The sequence below is a fragment of the Chinchilla lanigera genome, unplaced genomic scaffold (assembly GCF_000276665.1).
Source record: "Chinchilla lanigera isolate Chin_1 unplaced genomic scaffold, ChiLan1.0 scaffold00057, whole genome shotgun sequence".
In the NCBI taxonomy this organism is placed as follows: domain Eukaryota; kingdom Metazoa; phylum Chordata; class Mammalia; order Rodentia; family Chinchillidae; genus Chinchilla; species Chinchilla lanigera.
Window position 1 is genome coordinate 1439502 of NW_004955458.1, and position 24255 is coordinate 1463756.

The 24255-nt window shown below is 55.9% G+C and overlaps 1 protein-coding gene across 2 annotated transcripts in view; it reads right to left on the reverse strand.

The window, feature by feature from the left end:
• The window catches only part of Smug1 (single-strand-selective monofunctional uracil-DNA glycosylase 1), a 16032-nt gene extending 6514 nt beyond the window's left edge, over nucleotides 1-9518 (reverse strand). The window contains exons 1-2 of one of the 2 annotated variants that reach the window (XM_013521018.1): nucleotides 9420-9518; nucleotides 6811-7038 (exon numbers count right to left, since the gene is read on the reverse strand). The gene's annotated coding sequence lies outside the window, so the exon portion shown is untranslated. Of the gene's footprint in view, nucleotides 1-500; nucleotides 577-6810; nucleotides 7039-9419 lie in introns of those variants that run through there. The other variant, XM_005397208.1, reaches the window with a different exon arrangement.
• Between the last annotated feature and the right edge of the window lie 14737 nt (nucleotides 9519-24255).

Genomic DNA, 24255 nt, shown 5'->3' on the forward strand with positions numbered 1-24255 from the left:
AAAAAAAAAAAAAAAAAAGAAAAGAAAAAAAGTGTGTCAGATCAGATTTGGTGCAAAAGCAGTGGAGGCAGACCGAAACTAGAATTTTGACTGATACCAGTCTTTTCTGACATCCAGTCGAAGTTTATTAGGAACTCAACACAGTCCACTCCCCTGCCCTTTGGAGGTACTCCAGCCCCCCTCCCCCATGGACAATAAGCAAACCCTTAAACAAAACCAAAAACAGAGCACAGACTTCCACCCTTCCTCTGATTCCTAGGGGCCGAGGCCAAACACTCTGCAAAACTCCGCCAGCGCACGCGGGCTCCGCCCGACGGGAAGGCTTTGCTCCGCACGCCTCCCAGGCGTCCACGGCTCGCCTCTCCCTTGCACTGGGGCTAGCTCTGGACAAGGCGAGGGCCCCAAAGCACCGGCTCTCTGACCACCCTCTCGGCTCTGCTCCGAGTGCCCTGGGAGCCCCCAGCTTGCCCCAGCGCCCTACATTCCTCACGCTCCCTCACCTGCTCCAGCTCCCCATCCAGTTTCCAGTTCCTTTCCCCACGCCTGGCGTAAAGGACTATGGGAGTCGTAGTCCGCAGTATTTTGGGAAGGAGATTGGCGTAGCCGCTGCACTTCCGCCGGAAATGCCCAAATCCCCGGAAAGTGTTTTAGATGAGCCCCAAGAGGTGGTGGGAGTTGTAGTTTATTCTCATCATCCGCGCTAAATGTAGCCGGCCGCGGCGGCATAGGCATGTTATCCCTCAACTCGGGAGACTGAAAAAGAGCTAAATCTAGAAGTCTCGAGAGATGAGAGGACCTAACCCTAAACTTTATTCCCAACCATCAGGAAGGTCCAATCCTCCAAAATCTCTCACCTACCTGAGGGTACTGACAATGGCTAAAATCCATTTCCACTCCTCTGGCTACTCCAGGTGTAAGACAATAAGCCTTTGCAACCCTCGAGGATCCATTACTGCATGCAGAACGTCAACGGAGGCGTTTCTGGCATCTTCTAACAAGTCTAGCAGTGAGCACCACTCCATTACTGTCCAGCCCCTTCACAGTTCCACCATTTTGACTTTTTTCCCTCTTCTGCCTTGCTATCTGCCCAGCCCCATAACTTATATTAGTCAGGGTTCTCCAGAGAAACAGAACCAACTGAATATCTGTTTCTCTTCCTCTATGAGGAGATGTGTCACGTGACTGGCCCACAGGATTATGGGGGGCCAAAGAACTCCCATGATCTGCTGATCTACTGTTAGTAAGCTGGAGAACCAGGAAAACCCATGGTGTAATTCAGTCTGAGTCAGAAAGGGGTCTGCAGGGAAGCTTGTTGATATAAATCCCGGAGCTTGAAGGCCCCAGAACCAAGACCTTCGGACAGATCTCCAGTGAAGTCAAAGGGTAGGAGAAAATAGATGTCCTAGCTCATAAAGAGAGAGAATTTACGTGTCCCGTGCTTTTCTGTGCTATTGGGCCCTCAAGGGATTGGGTGAGCCTGACTCTTCTACCAATACAAATACTAATCTCCTCCGGAGACACCCTCACAGACGTACCTAGAAGCAAAAGCCAACTACATTCTCTGGGTAGCCTTTAGTCCACATAAGTGAGCATTTAAAATTAACTTTCACACCTCCCACTCTTCCACATCCTCTCTCTCTCAAATATTCTTCCCAAGAAGCCTTCTTTGACCACATGTAATCCCGTGACTGCACCTAACAGCCCACCCATCCCTATCCAAGAACCAGTACCCAAAACTTTGATTCCTAGGTTGTTCTTGTCTTCTGTATCTTTTTCTGTGTTCTGACTACAGGACTTTCAACGGGGTAGAAATCCCCTAAGCTAGTTACCTTCTGGGTTCCTCGCACCCCCACCCCTGCACACAGCCTGAGCACAGCCAGGACTCTGCTCCCCAAGGCAAGGTCTCCCTGTGTGTAGTAGCGAAAGAGACTAATGAACCCAGAGCAGGAAGAAGTGAGAGAACAAGGATGCTGCCCTTTTCCCAAGCCCCCTCTGGTCTCCTATTAACAGAAAAACTTAATAGGTGCAGCAGGAGCGTCAGGGAACCGTGAGCAGTGACCCCTCTGACACCAAGGTGAGAAACCATTCCCACCGTTGCAAGATTTCAGAAACTGAATGAATCATCGACCTCATGCAGCCCGTTGTTTCCTGAGCTTTAATTTGTACCAGATTCTCCCCCTCTCTGTGTCTGTGTCTCTCCCCACCTATGTAAATTTATCTCATCTCTTCTATATTTTTTTTCTCTCCGCATATTTGTGTCTCTGTCTCCCTCGGTGTATGTCTGTCTTTCCTTCTTTCTCTGGTATGACTGAAATAAGAGTTAGCTTTTAGAAACAGCTCCTCTATCTCCACAACTCTTAGCATGTACATCTCTAAACAAAACAGGAAGAAGGGCTTCCCTGGGGTGTCATCTCATTTTTTAAGAATCCCCCTATCTGGCCAGGCATAGTGCCACATACTCATGATCCCAGCACTTAGGAGGCTGAGGCAGAAAAATCATGAATTCAAGACCAGCCTGAGGGGCCAGGGATATAGCTCAGTGGCATAAGCGCCTGCCTGGCAAGCACAAGGTCCTGAGTTCAATTCCTGGTACCAAAAAAAAAAAAAAGACCAGCCTCGGGCCAGGGATATAACTCAGTGGCACAAGCACCTGCCTGGCAAGCACAAGGTCCTGAGTTCGATTCCTGGTACCCTCCAAAAAAACCAGCCTGAGCTACATGCAAGACACTGTCTCAAAAAAGTTTTTTTTCTAAGTTCTCAACCCTCTACCAATCCAACCCCTGTGCCACTTGCTTCCAATTTATCATCTTGGCAGCCCCTCTACACTCCCAAGTCTACCTCCAACAGGACAATAATAAGTAAAATGAGAAACAGGCAAGCAAATCTGCCAGGACCCCCACTCCTTTCATTTTAATTTCCTGGGAGAATCAGATAACTCTTTTTGTCCCTATAAGCCCATCCACCCCGGCTAGCTCAGAGATAGGGAATCCAGGTAAAAAGAGAAACTGAGGCTTGGGCATCCCTCAGTGAGTTGCTGCAGCTGGCCCTACAGGAGTCTCGGGCCCTTTCTGTCTCTAGCCCATGCTGTTCCCCTCAACCTGTTGTCTCTCAGGGAAGAAGGTGCTGAGAAACAGAGACACCTGCAGAGATTTTCAAAGCTAGAGCCTGAGAGGCGAGCCACAGGCTTAGGTGAGGCCTTGTCCATTTCTTAGTCTCCTGGCCCTTCCGGGAAGTCTTCAAGGGGCTGGAAGTAGTGATTCGTGGATGGAGCCTTGAGGATAGGAGCAGAAGCAGGTCCAGGCTATGGCCTGGGTAAGAAACTAGAGAGTTGGATCACCTGAGGAGGGGCTGCCGGATGCCCGCCAGCCTGTATCTCAGGCCTAAGCCCAGTAGGGAAGGGGTTAACCTGCTCACCCGTTTTCCATAGGTTTCCTCGGGCTATTGGGGCTGTGTTGGGCCATGAGCGCCATCTATCGGCCTCTGGAGCTCCTAGCTCACTTTCCTAGGCTGCTCGGTCAGTCTTTCCCCTGCTTCCACGATTTTGCAGCAGGGAAGACCGTCTAGCCACAGGGCCTCCAGCTGCGGAACAGGAACACTGGGTGTTGGAGAAAGTAAAGCCATATTTTCCCCTCCTGGGTTCCAAGAGCCACCTGGTCAGCTCCCTGGAGAACCCTAAGGAATAGGGTGTAGACCCAGCTCCACCACACTGGGCCCTCTCAGGGAGCCCAAGAAACATTAAAAGAACATTGGAGCTGGGTGTGGTGGCGCACGCCTGTAATCCCAGCACTTGGGAGGCTGAGGCAAGAGGATCTTTGCCAGTCTGAGATCAGCCTGGGCTACAAAGTGAGCTCAAGGCCAGCCTGACCTGCATGAGGAGAGCAAAAAAAAAAAAAAAAAAAAAAAAAAAAAGAAAATTGGAAGCTGGGTGTGTGGTGGGTGGTGCATACCTGTAATCCGTGCACTCTTGGAGACTAAGCTAGGAAGATTGCAAGTTTGAGCTCAGCAATTTAGTAAGACTCTGTCTCAAAATTTTAAGAAAAAAAAAATACATATGGAATGTAGCTCAGTACAAAGGATCTGACTTCAATCCCCAGTACTGGAGAGAGAGAGAGAGAGAGAGAGAGAGAGAGAGAGAGAGAGAGAGATTGAGAGAGAGAATGAATATGAATTGGAGGAGAAAGCTGTACAGGGCAGCTGCCTGGATTTGCATTCCAGCTCTATCACTAGTGGTGGCCTTGGGCAAATTACTTAATTTTTGTGTGCCTCAGTTATCGGAGCTGTAAAATGAGATAATCATTGCAATCTGTGTCTTCTTTTGTGATAATTAAATGACTTAATTACATAAGGTGCTTGACACAACACCCAGATCAGAATTGGCGCTCCATGCAGGTCAGTTGCCGCTGTTATGACCACAGCCAGGGTCTCAGGCAGATGCTGGGCTGAACACTCAAGATCCAGAACCATATCTGACACACAAGCACAGAGGATAAGTCTGAGCAGCTTGAGAGTTCAACAAAGACAGACTGGCATGGGTTAGGTTGAGAGCAGTTTAGGGTTGCAAGGAAAATACCTTTCATGTGTCCACAAGATCGGCGAGAGATGGGACAAAAGGGGTGTGGCTCAATGACAGGGCGTGGTTTATTTGTTTTTTCCACTATGTAGTTCAGGCTGGCCTTGCACTCACTCTCTGGCCAAGGCTGACCTCAAATTCACAGCGATCCTCCTGCCTCAGCCTCCTGAGTGCTGGGACTTCAGGCGTGCACCACCATGCCCAGCTTAGAGTGTGTTTGTTCTGTTACTTATTTTGCTTTTGCAGTACTAGTGATTAGGGCTGACACACTAAACTATGACCCCAGCCTTTTTTCTTTTGAGATAAGGACTTGCTGAGTTGCCCAGGCTGAACTCAAACTTTTTTTTTTGCGCGGGGGGGGTGTGTGTGTGTGTGTGTGTGATACTGGGAATCGAACTCAGGACCTTGTGCTTGCCAGGCAGGCACTTGTGCCACTGAGCTATATCCCCAGCCCAAAAATCTAACTCCTCAGTTTTTCGGTTTTTGTTTTGTTTGGTACCGGCAATCAAACTTACAACCTCACACTTGCCAGGCAGGCACTGTGCCACTGAGCTATATCCCCAGCTGAACTCAAACTTGTGATCTTTCTGCCTCAGCCACTCAGAGTGCTAGGATTACAGGTGTGTGCCACCCCACCTGGCTCAGAGTGTGTTCTTAGTATACACAAAGCCCTTGGTTCAGTCCAGAGCACTGCGTGTGTGTACACACACACACACACACACACACACACACATACACACACACGACATAAGGAAGAAAGACATTAAGGAAGAGTGTTCATTAACAGGCCCTTAAAAGTGCCCTGCTATGGAGAAAGGAAGAAGGGTCCTTCCTGTATGACGTAAGGCAGAGCACTGTGTCCCAAGAACATGTCCTGGGCCTAAAGGTTTGATCAGACTCCGAAAGCCTTCGGAGACATGGATGACAGACCGCTCCAGCACTGTGCAGTGTAACCTCCCTCGAGCCTTTCCCCCATCTGGTGCACAGGGGCTCCATAAGTACAGGGAGCTGTCTGCAGGCTGCACAGGTCTCATCCCATCTCCCCTCAGAAGTGAAGAACCAGGACAGCTAGGCTACAAGTTCACCCATTGTTTGCCTAACATGTTCAGCGATCTCACCATCTGTGTCTTCTAGATGCCTGTCTTCTCCTACCTAACAGAGAAATGGGTACATGGGCTCCTTCTCCAAGGGGTGAGAAGACAGACATGCAGACCCAGTGGGGTCTCTGGCTGAGCCTCTACCCCACAACCCCCACCTGAGCCCCAGGACAGCACAGCCCAACTTTATGGACTGATGCCCGCTTCACTGGAATCAGGCGACGGCTTCCAAGTCTCCCCAACTCCCTCTCCTGGGGCTGGACACCTGGGTCCCTGGGAGAGGAGCAGGGACAGGCTGGATGGGCTGATCTGCATCGCTTACTTGGGAAGCAATTATCGGAGGAACTGTCAGCTGAGCGCAGCTCTCTCCTTGCTAATCGGATTTCGCCAGAGCCCCGGGCTGGGGGGAAGGCTGAGTAATTTGGCTTGATGCAGTGGTGGGAGATGTCGGGGCCAGGAGGCCGGACAATCTGTCTGAGTGGTGTTAGAGTTGTCCAGAACAATTATCCTGAGGGGACCACACAGACATGAGACAGACAGTGGAGGGGGTGGGACTGATCCCCAGGTCCCGCAGCAAGAAGGATGGAAGTTAGATTTTGGTAGTGTGAGGAGCAGCTCCCACAAGTTGAGCAGAAATCAGCAAGGAGGAAGAAGAGCCTGGGAAGCAGGCCAAGAAGCCCAGTGGGAAGGGAACCCAGGAATCCTAGCACCCAGCCTCCCCGGGGCCTGGCCCTGGGCCTCGCCCTGCCTGCACTACCGGGGGACCAGCCACAGAGCAGAGACCCGACCCCAGGAGGGGTGTTTGGAGCCTGATGCCACCCTGGGGAGCTCCCATACCACACCTTCCCTGCCTGCCTGTGCTTCACGCCCTTCTGTCGCCCTTGCTCCCGTCACAGCCCCTTGAACCTTCCCCGTGTGCCGCCCACACTGCCCCCTCCACCTCTCCCAGAGCGTTTTGTTTTGTTTTGTTTTGCGGTGCCAGGGATCGAACTCACGACCTTGCGCTTGCCAAGCAGGCGCTTATGCCACTGAGCTAGATCCCCAGCCCTCCCGAGCATTTTGGAGCGCCGACATCCCCCTCCTGCCTCTGCCCTCCATTCTGCACCTGCAGACGGTGCCTGGCGTGCAGCAGCCATCACTAACCTCTCCCGAGCTGACCTTCCACGCCGCATGCCATGCTGCGTACTTCATGTAGATTGTCACACTGAATCTTCACAGTCACACTCCAAGGGAACTACTGTTGTATCCGCAGCTTCCTCGCGGGACCTTGCTGCTACTGAACCTCCTAGGAGGGGGACCACATCCCTCCACCTCGACGTCCTGTGCGACCGGAAGCCCCGCCCTGGTTGCCGTGCAATAAATGTCTGTTGACTGAACAGTGGTTCGGTGAGTGACTGACCTTACTGCTACTCCCAGCCAGCCTCTAGGTAACGTCCATGCCCTGGCCCTCAGGTCCTGGCCCACCCGTTACTGCCTCCCTTGACTTCCCGCTCTCCTCCACACCCCGACACACTCTCCTCCTCTCCTACCTTTGCGCAGTGGCCCGTATCCTCCCTGGCCTAGAACATGCTCCCCACTCCTCTGCCATTGAGCACATTCTACCCAGTCCCCAAGGCCCACGGCAAATGCCACCTCCCAGACGGGCGTGGTGATACACCCCTGTGATCTCAGCCACTCAAGAGGCTGAAGTAAGAGGATCAAAAGTTCTAGGCCAGCGGAGCACTGTGGCACACCCCTGCAATCCTAGCACCCTGAGGCTGAGGCAGGAGGATGGCTGTGAATTTGAGGCCAGCCTGGGCTACATAGTCTCAAAAAAACAGAAAAAGAAAGAAAGAGAAGGGAAGGGAAAGAAAGAGAAGAGAAGAGAAGAGAAGAGAAGAGAAGAGAAGAGAAGGAAAGGAAGAGAAAAGAAAAGAAGAAAGTTAAATTGACATCAAGTTGGGCAACTTAGCAAGACCCTGTCTCAAAATTTATGTATGTATGTATGTATGTATGTATGTATGTATGTCTTTTTGAGACAGGGTCTCACTGTGCAGTTCAGGCTGGCCTGGAGCTCACTTTGTAGCCCAGGCTGGTCTCAAACTCACAATGATCCTCCTGCCTCAGCCTCCTGAGTGCTGGGATTACAGGTGTGAGCCACCACACCCAGCCCATCTCAAAAGTTAAAAGAAGAAAGGAAAAAAAGGCAGGGAGTGTAGCTCAGCAGTAGACCACTTGCATAGCAGTACCCCGTAGAGGAAAAAAAAGGAAAAAGAAAAGAGCCACCTCCCTTGTGACATTCCCTGGTCCTCCCCCACACCCCGTCTGGACTGCACCTCTCTGGTGACCATTGTTATCACCTGTTAAGTGTGGGAAAATGGATGCACCTTGAGATGATAGTGTTACATGAAATAAATCAGACACACAAGCTTAAATATCACACGGTTTCTCTTATATGAGAAACCCAAATATAAACAAAGAGCAAAATAAAAGATTTTTTAAAAAGAAATGTCTATATGCCGGGCGTGGTGGCTCACACCTGTAATCCCAGTACTCAGAAGGCTGAGGCAGGAGGATCATTGTGAGTTCGAGACCAGCGAGGGCTACAAAGTGAGCTCAAGGCCAGCCTGAACTGCATAGCAAGACCCTGTCTCAAAAAGACAAAAAAAAAAAAAGTCTATGGCTCAGCTAGACAGTGTGTTCTGGAAGTCAACCCTTCCCTGCACTCAGCACTGCCCCCTCCTTGTCCCTGTGGGGTGCTCGTAAATACCTGGGCAGTGCTGAGGACCTGGCTTGGCCGGCAGAGAGCTTGCCTATGGGATCCTAACCCACAGGGAGGGGAGCAGAGGAAGACATGAACGCCACTATTTTATTTTATCTCATCATGGACGTGCTTGCAGCAGAGTGGAGAGGCACAGACCTGTCAAGGCAATTTGAAGCTGAGGTCCAGGCCTGGGATGTAGCTCAGCAGCATAAGCGCTTGCCTGGCAAGCCTGAGGTCATGAGTTCGAGTCCTGGTACCAAAAAAAAAAAATGAAGCTGAGGTCCCCCAGTGGACAACGGCATGACCTTAGGAAGATCACTGCCTCTCAGCCACGGTCTATCTTCCCTGGAAGGGAGGGGACAGTGGCCACTTCATGGGCTACAGAGTGTGTTCTCATCTCATTGGCTCAGGGTCTGTCAGAGGAGCAGTGGGGACCTGTCTGTCTGTCTGTCTCTCCATCTTTCTGCCTCCATGCTGAGCTTTTTCCCTTCTAACCCCCATCAGTCCAGGCTCAGAGCCCTGGGTCCCACTTCTCAGTCACTCAGGCATGCCGGTGTTCCTGATGTCACCATTGCAGGGCAGGCGTGGCCTCACCCTTTCCCAGCTCCACCCCAGCTGCCCCACCCCCTTAACAAGGGAGACCTTGCCTCCTCCGTCTGTCAATATTCATAATGGAGCGCCGAGGTGCTGGGCAACGAGCGGATGCAAATTGGCCCCAATTCTCAGTCTAAGAAGGAGAATGCCTGAGCAGTGGACCCAGAGAATCCTGTGCTCGTTTGCATGTCATTTGCATTATATTTACATGTGATCAATTTCATGTTCAAAGGCACAGTCCTCCCTCCCCAGTTCTTCCCCAGGGTCCCCTCAGCCTCTGCCCCCCATCATCCCCCCAGCCCCTGTCACAACCCTCCTTGTCCTCCTCCTTCCCATCAGCGTCCCCAGCCCCCACCCTCCCCTACAGCGAAGGACCTACTCGCCCAGCGCCCAGAATAGCGTCCTGGGGTCTTACCCCTTGGTTCAGGAGGGGCATCCCGGCTTGCCCCCTCCCGCCCCGAGCCGGGCAGGCGCAGCAGACAGCAAGCGCGCCTCTCAGCAGATCCCGGCCCCATTCAGCCCGGTGATTAATGGCGCTGCCCTCCCCATGAACCCGCCTTTAATACTGAGGAAGTTATGAAACCGCTATACATCAGCAGCTCCGGCCCCGCTGCCCCCGCCTGCCTCCTCCTCTCCTCCACCCCCACCTTCCAGCTCCCTCTTCAAAATCCCATTTGGGCTCCTGCCTCCTGGGCCCACCCCTCCTCCGGCCTTTGCTGGGGGGAGGGGGTGTCTGCCCCTGCGGCGTCCCGGGGAGGACCCACAGCTCATCTTCCCTTCCTCTCTCCCCTCTGCTCCGCCCTTAGCCCCCCGCCCCCCACGCTGCATCTCCGGACCCATTTAGAATTGCTGACATTTTATCTGCATTACATACATCACTCCGTCCCCAGCAGCCATCTCTCACGGATTGGCGGGGGCGGGGGCGGAGTGGTCCAGAGCTCGGGAAGATGGCAGGGACCCGAGTGGAGGCGGGGAGAGGGGCAGGACTTCCTTTACACCCCTTCCCAGCGGTCCTCTCCGCCGCTACCCGAGCAGCTGCTCAGATGAGAGCTAGGACAGGGGACGGATCCCAGGGGTTCTACCCTAGCCTCCGGGTTCCAGCCCCTCCTAATTCATAACACCTAGAGAGCTCTTCTAAGCGGGGACTGAGGAAGGTCACATCGCCTGTCCTCCTGCCATGCAGAGTAGGAAGGTGGCTGTTTAACCTCTTCTAGTTGACCTTCTCTAATATTTCCCACACCTCTCCTTGCGGAAGTCCCTCTGGATGTCTGACCACTATGCCTCATGCTGCAGTCATTATTTTCTTCTTGCTTTGTCCCTAGAGGGTGAAGAGCAGTGTTGCCCCTTGGCTGCATTAGACCGTGTTACAATGGCGGGGCAATCATAAACTCAGCCACCTGCTCACACGCCTGAGTTTTACAAACATGAGAGAAGGCAGAAGGAGACGCCACCTCAGAAAGGAGGAAACAGAGACCCAAAGTCAGGAGGAGGGAGGGCGAGAACCTGTCCGAGAGCGGGAGGCCAGGCCCCAAAGGGCCCAGGATCCCAGCTGGCAGCTTCTCTCCATGCAGAGAGGGACCCGCAGAGGACAGTGACAGACAGCAAGGTCTGGACCAACAGACAGACAGCAGAGCAGAAAGAAAGGCGGAACCGGGAGGGAGACGTGCAGACAAAGAGACAAACAAACAAAGAGCTAGACAGACAAAGGGACCAGCGGCCAGGGACAGGCAGACAGGGAGAGGCAGCCGGCAGGCCCTGGGAGGCATCGCAGGCAGACACGAGAAGAGCCCTCTCCGTCTGCCTCTGTCACTCATGGTCTCTGCTGGAACGTGTCTCCCGGGGCCTGTGGGGTGCTCTGTGCTCTGGGTCCGAAAGTGTCCATTTTCCTACAAAATTTGTTCCTCTCGGCCTCTCCCCTGCCCTCTGGTCAGTTCACTCCCTGTGCAGCCAGCCCTCCCGGAGTGAGCAGCAGGGTCAGAGGCGAGCCTGGGGAGCTCCTGCACCTGGAGAAGCTAATGCAGCTCAGAACTGCGTCCCAGGGTCTGCCCCGGCGCCACCAAGCCAGCAGGAGCACCCTGGGAGGAAGGCAAAGGGCACAGAACCCTTCACTCCCACACATGGCTCAACCCCAGACAAAACCAACCTCAGGCGGTGGGCGTGCGGGTGTGGCTGATTTACATGCTATTTGCATCTCATTTGCATGTTTCTAGTTTCCAAGCCTGCCTACAGACCCAGCCCCTGTAGCTCAGTCTGCCCCCAGCACCTTGGGGCAGGAAGGTGATAGGGAGGAAGCTCACGCTAGTGCCCTGCGGTCTCCGGTGCCCCTCCTCACAGTCCGTCACTCCTGTCCCGCTAGGCAGAGCCCTGTCCTGCTTTCAAACCAGCTTCTGCCCCGAGATCAGCCAGTCATGCAGTCTCAGGCAACTTTCAAGTTCTGCCTTTGACCTTGGTTTCCATGGTGTTCCCAGCCTTCCCCACCCTGTTTAGCTCCACATTAGACTTCCTCTTCCAGGAAGCCTGCCCTGGCCACACAAGCCCAGAGTGACCTTACTGCAGCTCCTGATGCTGAAGGGAACCTGAAGAAACGACACAATGTGCGTCTCCCTCCCTCATTATTTGCAGTACTGGGCACTGAACCCAGGGCCTTCATCACACTGAGCTACAGCCCCAGAGACAGATAGATGGTAGGTAGATGATAGACAGACAGATAGATAGATGATAGATGGCCTCAGTCCATAAATTGCCCAGGCTGGGGTTAAATTTGTAATCCTCCTGCCTCAGCCTCCCAGAATGCTGGGATTACAGCTGTGTGTTCCTGTTTCTGGCTCACCCTTCCCATTTTTAGATAAGACTGCTGAGAACCAGAATCAGCTCTGTGAGTGCCCCAGGGCAGGGGAGCCAGCCAGTAGGGGGCACGCAAGGCTGGACCCTCCCCTCCATGCTTCCAACCCCTCCCTTCCCCTTGTCCCTCACTGACCAGGATCAAGGACTGTCAGCTGTGAGGCACACTCCTCACTTTCGGATTGGGAGTTGCGTCTCCCACAAGCCGCCTGGGCTCCAGCCCTGCAGAGCTGCTGTTCAGTCCCTAGATTCTCCTTGCCCCTTCTTAGCAGCATTCTTTGCCCTCTGTGGTCCCTCTGACCATGCAGCTTTCTCCCGCCCCCTTGGAACCTGCTAAACCCAGTTCATTCCTAAAACACCCATCTCAGTGAACACCTCCTATGGGAAGCCTGTGTGTGTGTGTGTGTGTGTGTGTGTGTGTTTGCTCTTTGCAGTGCTGGGGATTAAACTCAGGGCATGATGCCAGGAAAGACTCAACCACTGAGCTGCACCCCAGCCTCCTCCTCCTCCCTTCTTCCTCACTCCCACACCGCACTTAAGCCTGGGGACAGCACTTACCACACAGCCTGCCTCTTTCTGCAGACATGGGGCCTCCCAGGGCAGGGGCCAGGGGTGTGCCGTTCAGCTCCGCCCCCAGGACACACACACACACACACACACACACACACACACACACAGAGCTGCACATTCTTACCTGAACCAGACTTCTTTATCAATTTCTTCATCCTTCCTGGGCCCCCAGAACAGAAGCTCCAGCCTAGGGGAGGCCAGGAAGAAAGACTAAGAAATGGAAGGTGGGGAGACGGCCGCTAGAAGGCTTGGGAGACACCGAGGGTACAGGATGCACCTTTCCTAGTTTTCTAAAGAATTCTTTGGCCTAACTTGATAGATGGATGGATGGATGAAGAGAGGAAGGTGAAGGAGCAGAGGAGATGTGAAATGGAGCTGAGGAGGAGGAAAAGGGGAAGAAAAGAGGAAGAAAGAAAAGAGGCAGAGGGGGCAGAAGGAAGAAGAGAAGGCCTTTCTCCATGGGACAAGGGCAAGGAGAAAGCAGACCAGGGGAACAAGGGGCCCCTGGCTTCCAACTGAGCATATAGGCAGAGGTCCTGGTCTCGGCCTTCACATCATCCCTGCCTCTACTTTTCCATCTGGGAAATGGACATATCGCACTTTCTGCAGGAACAAGCAAGACTGGGCAGACGGCAGGCGATAGGAGCTCTACCACACGGGGCCTGAGGCCCTCGCACATGTCCTGGCTCCCGAAGCTTGCAACAGCCTGGAGACAGGGCTGTGAGTCCACCCTTCCCAAGAGTGGGGACAGAGGCAGAAATGGCATTGGCATCTACAGGATGGGCTCAGCTCCAAATCCCTGCTCTTCCCCAACTCCAGAGCCTTCCAGCATTGAAGACACAAGAAACAGGCAGATTGCCGGGCACGGTGCACACCCCTGTCATCCCAACACACGGGAGGCTGAGGCAGGAGGATCGCTGCAAGTTTGAGGCCAGCCTGGGCTACATAATGAGTCTGAGGCCAGCTTGAATTACATAGTGACACCCCGTCTCAAAAAAACAAAAAACAAAAAAGGAGGCAGGTAATAGTTCATGTCCCACCTCAATTCTGGCCTTGAACTTGTCGTTCTCCTGCCTCAGCCTCCCAGAGTGCTGGCATTACAGGTATGTGCCATTGCACAGCTCCTTTTCACCCCCTTTGAAAGACCCCACGAATGGCTACTTCCAGATCGCAGAAGCCCCAGACCCCAAAGGTCTGACAGCACCCATGATTTTCTGTGGTAAGCAATAGCAGTCAGCCTCCACCACCTGGCACCTCTGGGGAAATGGGGTGGGGGCGGACTGCAGAAGCCTCTCCCCAACTCCTAGACCCAGAGCTTTGCACCAGAGAAACCGGTGACTTTCCCAGCCTGCTTCAGTTACCCAAACCCAGGGGCTCCTGCGCCCAGCTGGGAGGAAGTCCTTCCTGATGTCTAGCACACACTTTCCTGCTGCTGTCTGTCCAGGTCTGAGCAGCGCCGGGAGAGCAAAGGCAGAGCTCTAACGGCCTGGGAAGAGAGCGAGTGCTCCGCGTCAGGCCTCGCGCGGGTAAGTGGTCACGGAAAAAAGTGTGTCTCGCCCTGCCCTAGCCGACGCCCAGGAGCAGTGGGCCCGACGTCAGACAACCGGGGGGGGCGGGGGGGGGACTTCCTGACTTCGAGAAGGGAGGCCCTCTAGGCTGGGATTAGGAAAAGCAAAGTCAGTGCCCCCTATGGCTGCCTCCGGGCCCGCAGGAGCGCTCAGCCGCGGCTGCGGGAGGACGAGCAGGGGTTGCCAAAAACCTATGTGCGTGGGGGTCCAGATCGCTGAGAACTCGCAGCGGCCGCAGCAGCAGCAAAAAACGAGAAAAACCTGACCCCAGAGCCCCCTTGTGGTCACTCCGGGGCAGGACAGGCAGCGTCCCTCCAGTCCCCAGCCTCCGCCCTCCGCCTGGGTCCCAGGGCAGGGACCCTAGCACGCTGGCTGTGAGCCCAGGGGCCCGGGTCAGGAGTCTGTCTGGGGGAGGGAAGGACACAGGCTCGCCCCACCCTATGGGCCTCAGTTTCCTCATCGACTAGAAGAGACCAAAGCCCCCGCCAGTCACCCCTACCTTGCAGGGGTGGTGTAACAAGTCCAGGTAGGTTTAAACTCTTCACCTGTGTGGACAGCAGCGTCAGGCGCTGCGCCAGAGAACGTTTCTGGGCTTGTCACAGCGGGTACGGCGGGGACCATGGGTTCCAGCCTTCAGGGTTTCCTAGGGAGCTCTAGAACCCTCAGAAGGAAGAGCAGAAAGGTCCCGACCGATGTTCCCAACCCCTACCAGTGGCTGTGAGGGGCAGCGCTGCTCCGAAAGGGTCACCCCAGCACAGAGGGTGCAGGAGGGTCAGTCATGGCCAGGGACCCTGGGTGTGTCCACCTCGCAGTGTACGGGGGTTCCCCTGACAAACCCATCACACTCCCCAGCGGACCTCAGAGTTGGGGACAGAGAGCAGGGCGCCTTCTGGAGCTCCAGGACAAGACCTGAAGCAAAACCACACCAGCAACTCAGGCACACACGCAGCCCCACAACCCGCCCCCAGCCCCCTCCTTCCCTGGGGAGCCCAGGAGAGTCATGTGCATGCCCACCACCAGGACACCACATGACTCTCCCGGACTCCCCAGGGTAGGCCGGAGTGCACGTGGAGGGTGCAGCCCCAGAGCAGGGACAAAGGGCAGCGGGGGCAGGGAGGGGGGCCTGAGGAGCCGACAGCCTCATTTCCTCTGCCAGCATTCATAAAGGGGTCCTGTGATGGGTTCAAAGACCCCTAGAGGGTTTGAAGTGTGCAGGAAGGAGGAAATGGGAGAGGAAAGGAGATTTTTTTTTTTGGAGACAGGGTCTCACTATGCAGTTCAGGCTGGCCTTGAACTCACTATGTAGCCCAGGCTGGTCTCAAACTCATTGAAATCCTCCTGCCTCAGCCTCCTGAGGACAGGGATTACAGTTGTGCACCACCATTCCCAGCAGAAAGAGAGATTTATGAACCTTGACAGAAGCCACATTTTGTCCCAGCTCCACATCCTCGTTCCAGGCCACTCTGCGGCTCTTCGGAAGTTCTCCCACGCTCCTAATCTCAACTCGTCCTGCTCGGATCAGAGCTCGAGGTGGGCTTTTTACCGCTACTGTGAACCATAAGAGCAATTCTGAACCCTAAAAAGGAAAGGGGGGCAAAAACTGGTGATGGCGGAGAGGAAGGCAGCAGGAGGTGAGAAGGAGTGGGGCAGAGGGGGCGCAGAGGTGCCCGTGAGCCTCTGCCTGCCCTGTCGGGAAGGGCCTTGGGGCAGACGGCAGGGAGGCCTCCCGGAAACTGCTGCTGAGGACAGTCTCTGAAAGTGGCTTAGATTATTAGGAGCTGGAGGCAGCAGAGAGAAAGGAGAGGAAGAGGACGGCAGATGGGAAAAGGAAGAGTCTCATCTCCGCAGAGAGGAGAGGCCAACACAGACGGCAGAGAAAGCTACAAAACCACGCGGGGTGGGGCCTCGAACAGGACCAGGGCTGTTCACTCACACCCTGGGCATCAGGGGTCCAGAGGAATGTCACCCTGTGCCCAGCCTATAGAAAGGCAAGCGCTGGCTTCCCCAGCCACGGGCTGGAGGGCGAATCAGAGCCTTCAGGAGGGACCCTCGAAGCTCCTCTGGCCTCTCAGCTGTACTGCACATCACAAAGACGCCCTTGAGAACCAGGGGGTGATCCTGAGCTCCCAGATCACAGAGGCCAGGAATCTGAATTTTTGTGCGCTCACACACGCACACACACGCACACACGCACACACACATTCTGATCACTTCCTGAGAACTGCTGACATAGCCTTCAGTGGAGGAAGTGAGGCCGGGAGAGGCACAGCAGCCTGCCCGGGTCGCCATCTGCAGAGGGCAGGGCGGTGCCTCACGCTCCTCCAGGCCTTCTCAGCCCCGACTGCAGGAAGCTCCTGGCCCTGCCACTCCCTTCTGACGTTGGAGGGCTTCCCGCCCACCCTCCTGCTCACTCAGAACCCTCCTTTTGGGTCGCCAAGACCTGAGTTGAAGCCAAGTCTGACCCATCCCAGCACCTAGACACAGGAAGTGCTCAACAGGGGCTGGTAGGGTGGACGCCTGTCACTCAGTCCCTCCTGGCCCTGCTCCCCCAGCGGAAAGGCCGGGCGGGAGGAGAGCTGCTTGCTACTGATTTCTCCGCTCTGAGTCCCACGGGGAGCTGGCATCCAGGATTCCTGGCTCCCAGCTCTTCCTCAGCCACCTGGGCCCCATCGTGGACATAGCTCTGCAGGCCGGCTCTGGGGTGTGCTTGCCTTGGTGAGCAGCTGGCCTGCGCATCCCCAGGGAAACGCCTGGGCCAGGCCCCCTGGAGACCAGGCAGTGGCGGGGCATGGAAAGGCCAAGGGCAGTGGGCACACCACTGCGCCTCCAGCCAGCGACGGGGACAGATCAGCACGCATGCGGCCCTCGATGCTCGGATGCGGATCTGGGGAGCCCCTTCTTGTCTGCATCCAGCAGGAGGTCTGTCCCGGCAGCCTAGATGGGACTCATGTTCCTGCTCTGCGCCCTGTCACACAGGGAGGCCCCTCTCGGCCTCCAGGCTGTCTGCCCCAAGGCCTCCTGCAGCGGAGAGCCAGGGGGACAGAAGTCACCTACCAAGGTCACACTGAGCCAGAGACGGGGAGGGTAGAGCTGCCACCGTGCAGACTGGCCCGTGGCCCTCCAAAGTCACACCTGGCAGGTGGGAAACAGGTGGCTGAGTGTCAACCAGGAAAGAACAGCGATGGGGTGAGATGCCGGGGCTTAGAGACACAGCAAGAAGCAGAGAAGATGGGGGAGAAGGAGAGAGAAACCAAGACAGGCAGGATGGGGCCAGTGCAAGGAAGTTACCCTGCTTCCAGGTGCCTCGGTGTCCCCTTTGAAGCACTCGCTGTTGCCCAGCCTCACATGGGGGCCCCCAGCCCTCCCAGCAGCTGGGCCATAGGTTCTTAGGGCACCCAGGACCTTTCAGAGGTGTGCAGAGCACCTGGTGCAGAGCCAGGAGTCTGCGTTCTAGTTCTGTATCCACTGCAATGTGCTGTATGACTTTGACTTGGGTTCTAGTTCTGTATCCACTGCAATGTGGGGTATGACTTTGACTTTGAAAAAGGATCCACACACCCCAAGACCTTAGTTTTTCTCAGCTCTTATTAAAAATTGTGAGAACAGCCAGACCTAGCATCTGTACTTCAGCTACTCAGGAGGCTGAGGCAGGAGGATCACGTAAGCCCAAAAGTAGGGCTCAGAATGGACAATATAATGAAACCTAGTCTCGGGAAAAACTAGAATTGGAGCAGACAAGGAGGTCTTTAAGGTCATTTCCACCCCTCTGCTCTAAGAGACCACGCTTCCAAGTGCCTTGAGACTGTCATCTGGAGGTGGAGGCGGGGCAGCTGATAGGTGAAACTGACCATCGGAACTCTGTGACGGTTATTTTGGAGACGGGGATGCTGAGGCCCAGGAAAGCCCGTTGTGTGAAGACTGGCAGGTACTGTAGACCCTTAGTCTTCAGTGTACGGGTCATGCACCAGCACCCCTCCAACCGGGTAGCTTACAGCCCGCCTGGACCTGCTGGGTGAGAACCTGCCTTGTCACAAGACCCAAAGGGTTGTGAAGCTGCAGAGCGACACACAGGGAAGCCTTAACGCAGAGCCGTGCAGAGCCTCTGCCGGCTGAGCAAGGCGGGGGTGTCCACTCACTCATCTGCAGAGTGGAAATGACACAGGGCCAGCACGTGGATTAGAGCCGTGGATTAGAGCAGGGTTTGGCACAGCGTTCGGCCTCAGCGAGGATCCACCAGCAGGCAGAGGCGGGTACCGGGACCAGGGCGGACTCTACTGTATGCAGCGCCCTGGGCTTGCTTGGTACAGCCTGGTTAGCTGCCGGCCGGGTGACTCGGCAAGACCCCCGACCTTTCTGCCTGTCCACGTCTCATGCGCAGCGCGGGCGTAGTCAGGACGCCTCCCTTGTAGGGCAGTTGAAGGGCCGGGTGATTACACGATCCGATGCACGTGGCAGGAATCAGTGTACGAGTGCTGGCCGCAGTTACGGTGATGATAGTATAATAGGATGTTAGGAGAGCCCCAGTCTCCAGACGCCCGAGTCTAGAGGAGAAAGTGCATAGCCCGTCCGTGGGGCCCTGAGGAGGCCGGGGAGGTGAGGAGAGCCGGAGAAGGGAGGACAACAGGACCGCCTCGAGGAGGCAGCCCGGGCGGTGGGTCCGCGCAGCGCCGTTCTGAGGCCTGCGTCTGCACGGAACGGCAGCGCACGCCCCCTCTGCACTGCACCCAGCACTCGGCAGTGGAGTAGGATCCTGAAAGCTCCCACACACACCCGCCGTGCAAGCCTTGGCGCCTCAGCTTCCCCAGCTGGAGATAAGGGGGTTGGGCCATTAGACAACCTCCAAGCCCCTCAGGCCGTAAGATGCTGATTTGGTGGTTTGGTACATTCTAAAACACACCTCCCCTGTACATGTCCCAGCATGGGTAATGACGGGGCAGGACACACTCCCTTTCACCTCATCTTCCCACACACAGAGGCACAGGGGCAGGCAGGGCGCCTGGGGATTAACCTGGCCTTGCAACAGACACACAAGCAGGGCGGGCTTTTCTCTTGCTGCCTCGGCCCACAGCCCGCAGGGCCAGGTGAGCGCACGCCTTCCCGTTCAATCCGGGCATCTGCTGCCCCCTGCTGGTCAAAGGCGGAATTGCTGTCTGGCCTACAGAGCCAACCTCAGGACAAGCCTGATTGGAGGTGGGGAGGCGGGTGCGGGGTGTGGGGTGTCCAGCGTTCACCCTGACCGTAGAGTCATCCCCCACAACTGCTTGCCTTCTGGGATCTCAGCGAAGTCCGTGAGAAGCAACCAGAAGAAGAAAGTCCATCAACTGAGCTGGATCCCTCTGCAGGGAAGAAATCAGCACACTGATATTTATTACTAACTACAGTCAGGGAGCATCGCACCTCAGCCGAGGTCCTGCAGCACCCCTCGGGGAAGAGATGGAGACCAAGCTGAGGTACACACAGCTCGAGCAATGTGACAGAAGTCTCTAGAACACAGGAGGGAGGGCGCAGGGGGAGTGGAGGGGAGGGAAGGGCACCGGAGGGAGCCGCAGGATGGCTGGAAGAGGGAGGGATGGGAGGCGGGCTCCCCTTTGACCCCAGGCCCCAAAGATGCTATCAGGCCAGACCTGCCGGAAAAATCCTTCCTGGATGCCTCCACATTCCAGCCTCTGCCGGGCTGGTTTTACAGCCTCACGGTGCAGCCCGGACACTGTTTATGGCTGCCCCATTCTCCAGCCCTTGTCTCCAGGCCCCAAAGGCATCTGGCCAGGCTGAAGGAGGCTTGTGGGGGCAGGGGTCCCCCGCCCAGCTTCCCAGCCCCTCCTTTGAACCCTGCTGGGCGCCGGAAGGAGGGGGCTGGGTGCCCCACACGGGGGCCTTGCGGGCTCCTCACGGTGTCTGGGAGGGAGGAGGCAGACCCCCCAGGCAGGCACCACTCCGCAAGACCTCCAGTGCCACCTCTGCCGCTCCTGCCGTGTGACCTTGGGCACGCAGCTTCACGTGAATTAACCTTCCTCAGCCTTAGGGTGTCCCTCCCTAAAATGAAACTAATGGTTCCGGTGCTTATTTTGAGAACGTGACAGGTTACCTATAAAGTGCCTGACTCACATTGTAGCTGTTATGCTTAGGGATTATAGTTTGCAAACAAAGCAAAGATCTAGAGATTCCCGCTCCGTTTAGTGGTCTAGAAATGTACTTCTGCCGCCAAGGCAGTCCGCATGCCCCAAGCTGCCACTGTCCCGTCTCTCAGCAAGGATTCCCCGCCTCCACCCCACCAAGCCCCTCACTCTCCACACCCTCCTGCCTGGGTTTGTTGTGTGTTCCCCTCTGCTGGCAGTGGGTAGAACTGCAGGATCCTCTGCCCTCTGTGGCTGGAAATCCCTGGCTCAGAAACGGGAGCGGAGAGGCGCTCATCGCTCTTCCAAGGGTCTCATAAAACCACGAGGGAATCCGGCATCCGCAAAAAAGCCATAGACAGTAAGACCCAGAGAGATTTGGAAGTAGGAGTCAGGGACTAGAATGCCTGTGTTCTAGACAAAAGCTTCGGCAGATGAAAGGGAGTGGAACGCGGCGTGCCGATGCCTGCCTGTAATCCCCGCCCACTGGGAAGCTGAGGCAGGAGGATTGCAAGTTCAAATCCAACCTAGGCAGTTTAGTAACTGAGTGAGACCCTGTCTCTAAATTAAAAAACAAAAAGGCTGGGATGAATTGCACTGCAAAAGCCCTGAGTGGGGGAGAGACTGAGGGGGCTTGAGGTGGGTTGGCAGGAATGGGTGCAGGGTCACGTCAGCTCAAGGGAGGCAGGGAACATGGAGGACACTGCCTGTCCAGGGAGGCGCCAGCCTGAGGAAGACCAGCAGGGTGAAGCACATGGGGACCGAGGGGTGTCTGACACCCAGAGACCAACGCTTGGAAAGGGAGGCACCGGCGTGGGGAGGGCACCCTCAGGGACAAGGGGGTTCACTGATCTCATCTGCCTGTGGCCAGGCCTCCTCAGAGATGCAGCTGGCTGCCCGCAGCGCCCTGTGGATAACGTTTGGAACCTGGGGAAGATGAGCGCCCCAGCAGGGCGCGTGTGGAGCCTGGGCCCCTCCACTAGCTGTAGTCCTGCCTTCCCCCAGTCCCTTGCAGAGCCTGCTGGGGCTTAGAGAAAGAGCTGGTCCCAGGACTGAGCCTACGTGGTGCTGTTCCAAGGCGAAGGGAACCCAGCTGTTCCGGTCCTCCGCACCTCTCCCCTGTGCCCAGCAGGTGCCCGCTCGGGCAGCACTTCCCAGAGAATGGGGACTTTGGAGGCTAGGCCTTTCTTCAAAGCCATTGGCAGGCCGGGCATGGTGGTACATGCCTATAATCCCAGCACTCAGGAGGCTGAGGCAGGAGGATCCTTGTGAGTTTGAGACCAGCCTGGGCTACAAAGTGAGCTCAAGGCCACCCTGAACTGCATAGGGAGACCCTGTCTCAAAAAGACAAAAACAACAACAACAAAGCCATTGGCAACATGTCCTTGAGCAATGTCAAGGGCTCTGGGGCTGTGGTCCCCTTTCTGCACCCCCAGACCCGCCATAGGTCTGCTCTTCCCCCTCCACTCCCTTTCCCACCAACTGCCCAGCTGCCCCTCCCCGCATCACCGCCATCCCTAGCCACCAAGAATTCCAAACAAGAGGCCAGTTCCAGGCCCCGTGTTTATCTCATGACAGGCTCTGTCATGTCAGAAGCTGCCCCTGCTTCTGACCCCCTGCCCTGCCCTCCGAGCTCTGCTCAGAAGATACACTGAACAGGGACGTCTGGTGGACAGGCCCTCCAGGCCCGGGGTCTGGACCGGTGGAGCTTTCCTGTTCACACCCGGCCTGAGCCCAAACAGGTGGGCTGGCTATGGCGGCCTCTTCCCTGGTTGACGTCTGAAAGCCCTTCTCAGCCCCCAGGGGCGCCTTCACTCCTTCCTCTGTGCAGGCAACCCTCTGCTCAGCCTCCCTAGGCCCCGGCGCTGGGGCGCTGCCCACCAGGCTCAGCCCCTCTGCAGCCCAAGCTTCCAAAGCTGCAGGGCCGGGCCGGGTGTCAGACTCGAGCCCTCTCCCGCGCCAGCGCCCTCAGAGTGGAGTCTTGGGGAAGGGCCTGCGCAGAGGGGAGGGATAAACAGTGGTGGGAGTGGAACTAGAGATCCCCAAGTGAAACTGCCCTCAAGCAGGTCATAAACAAAGCAGGGCCTACTGTAAATAAAGGGCGGACTTCGCCATAAACAGAACTTAAAGTGGGCTCTGAGCAGAAGGGCCCAGGTGAGGCTCCTCCTCACCAGGAGCAGTCGCAGCCCCTCCCCATGTGAGCAGGGGCTCAGGAGCACCTGGCCCCAGAAGAGGGAGGCCGGGGACAGGCACCTCGAGGGACAAGAGCTTGCCACTGCCTGACGTCGCACCCCGGGGACCTGTGTTGATGGGCTCTCCTGACAGCAGCAGGGATGCAGGGCAGACTTGTAGAAAGACTTCCTGTGTCAAAGGCCTGTGTGTCCTCACACCACGCCCCCTCCCCCTTTTATCCTCAAATCCCCACCCTAAATCCCACGAGGCAGTGGCCAGCATCCAGGAATCACCCAAGGAGAAATGCTCAGCAGCTGGGGTCAATTCCAGCCACAGGAGAGACCAGGTTCTGCGGGGGTGGGGGAGGCCAGGGTACCGCAGGGCATCACCAGCAGCCCATGAGACAAATGGGGAGTCCTGGGGCCGCCAGGCTGAGAAGCCCAAGGAAGAGAGCCACTTCCACGCTCCCTCTTCTCCTTACCCCGCCTTGCTTTTCTTCCTCTCTCTGTTCTCCGCCTCCTGTTTCCCCTGTCTCTGGTGGCATCTACACTTTCCCAAAGCATCAGGTTCAAAGACAGAAATGTAAGTCAATCCCAGAACCGCTCTCATACATCAAATGGCCGGTCAAACGGGGGCTGCGGAGACATCTGGCACGCACAGGCCTTGCCTGCCCGAGTCTGTCTCTCTGTCCCCACCTGGTCCCACTCTGTCCCTCCCTGGCACAGGCAGACACCCTCCCAAGTCCAAGTGCTCACGGTCTGCGCATGCCCCTGCCCTGCGTCCTTGGTGCACCCCAACTGCAGAAGTCAAGATGGGAACGGATGCGAGATGACCTTGCGAGGGGGTCCAGGACCCTGTTTTCCTAATCCCGGAGCTTGGGCATGAGGGTGAGGGGAGAGAGGGGACTCATAAATCTTCCCAAATCTTCTGAGGACCCGGGGAAGGTTCAGATAGTGGGAGACCTTTAGAGCCATGACCTGCCCCCCCACCTCGTAATTACTATTCATAGAGCATGGCCGGGTGATTAATGACCTGATTAATAATTACTCAGGCTAATAAAATAATTAATTAATTTGGCAAGCCATTACTTATCTCTGTTCATCCTCTGCCTGAAACTGGGCAACTAGGAGTTTGGGAATCTTCCCTCCAGGCTCTTTCAGAAATATGATCATTAATGTGGGGAGGGAAGGTCGGGTGGGGCCTCTCTGTTCTGAGACCCTCCCAGGGCGGGAGAGGGCGGGTCCTGAGGGCGCTCTGAGGAAGCAGACTGGAAGCCAGGGGACGACCACCCTGGAGACCTCCAGCCCAGGGAAGAGAGCTGACCAGGGAGGCTGTGGGCATTCTGAGGGGGCAGGGAACAAACAGAACAGTGAGCGTGGAGCAGATGCACCTGAGCACCCAGGTTTGGGGAATTCTTGGATGCGTTCTCTCCAAATGATTGATGACACCATTTTCAACAAATGATCTTTATCTCGCCTCTTGTCTCCCAAATTTATGATTTTTGCCCCCAAGCCCCAGGCGAGACAAGTGAGGGCTGGGTGAACCCTGAGTGGGGGTGGGCCAACCCGGGGTGGGACGCAGGAGTCAACGGGAGCACTTCTGGAGAAGAAGCTTCCTGTTTCTGGGCTCTGTGTTGGTCTCTCTTTTTTTTTTTTTTTGGTACTGGGAATCGAACTCAGGACCTTGTGCTTACCAGGCAGGTGCTTGTGCCGCTGAGCTATATCCCCGGCTCTGGGCTCTGCGTTGGACATAGGTTTGGATCTCCAGCACCAACCAAGAGCGCCTGGAGCACCTGCTTCTCACTAGGGAAGGAAGCAAGCAGCAAAAAGAAAGAGGCGGCCGCTGCCTGACCAGCCCATCCAGTCAGGGTGTAAACAGGCAGAGGCATCTCTGTCACTTCTAGGCCGAGGGACAGACAGGAACCACAACTTCCCCATGTGGGGGGCTGAGGTCCCCACCGGTGCTTCAATAAGAGTAACTATATTGG